Source organism: Schistocerca piceifrons, chromosome 1, assembly GCF_021461385.2.
Source record: "Schistocerca piceifrons isolate TAMUIC-IGC-003096 chromosome 1, iqSchPice1.1, whole genome shotgun sequence".
In the NCBI taxonomy this organism is placed as follows: domain Eukaryota; kingdom Metazoa; phylum Arthropoda; class Insecta; order Orthoptera; family Acrididae; genus Schistocerca; species Schistocerca piceifrons.
The window spans coordinates 386,235,361-386,236,084 of record NC_060138.1 but is presented as its reverse complement, the minus strand read 5'-3'; the positions used below and the strand labels follow the sequence as shown (position 1 = coordinate 386,236,084).

The 724-nt window shown below is 53.6% G+C and overlaps 1 pseudogene; it reads left to right on the top strand.

Moving 5' to 3' along the window:
* Positions 1 to 263: 263 nt before the first annotated feature.
* Positions 264 to 381, top strand: LOC124717236 (annotated as a pseudogene).
* The last annotated feature ends 343 nt before the right edge of the window (positions 382 to 724 follow it).

Below are 724 nucleotides of genomic sequence, written 5' to 3'. Positions count from 1 at the left end.
TAGGGAGAATTTAAAGTGGACTGGGGGAGCAGTGAGAATTTTAATCGAGGAGGGGGCATGCCAGATTAACCCGTACAGTTGTTTGACCGCTGTGCCAAGGGGGCTTAGTGGCTAGCCCACCTGCCTATTAAGCAGAAAACCTGGGTTCGGTTTCAGGCCTTGGTAAAAATGTTTCACTCGCTGCTTCAGTCTACCTACACAAAATGATATCCGTATGAGGCCAGTAAAGTATCATGAATTACGTCATCCCATACCAGGCCTCCGCCAACGGCCTTGCCGCAGTGGTAACGCTGGTTCCCGTCAGATCACCGAAGTTAAGCGCTGTCGGGCTGGGCTAGCACTTGGATGGGTGAGCATCCGGTCTGCCGAGCGCTGTTGGCAAGCGGGGTGCACTCAGCCCTTGGGAGGCAAACTCAGGAGCTACTTGATTGAGAAGTAGCGGCTCCCGTCTCTGAAACTGAAATACGGCCAGGAGAGCGGTGTGCTGACCACATGCCCTCCATATCCGCATCCAGTGACGCCTGTGGTCTGAGGACGACACGGCGGCCGTTCGGTCCCTTTGGGCCATCATCATGGTCTGTGCTGGAAGAGTTTTATACCAGGCCTCCCACCAAAGAGAACTCGCGTACGGTACCAGGAACTGAACTGGATGCTCTGCATGGTATTCAGTTACCTGACCACTCAGCTATGGAGGCAGACGAAAGTAAAATCAGGCCAAAGAAAT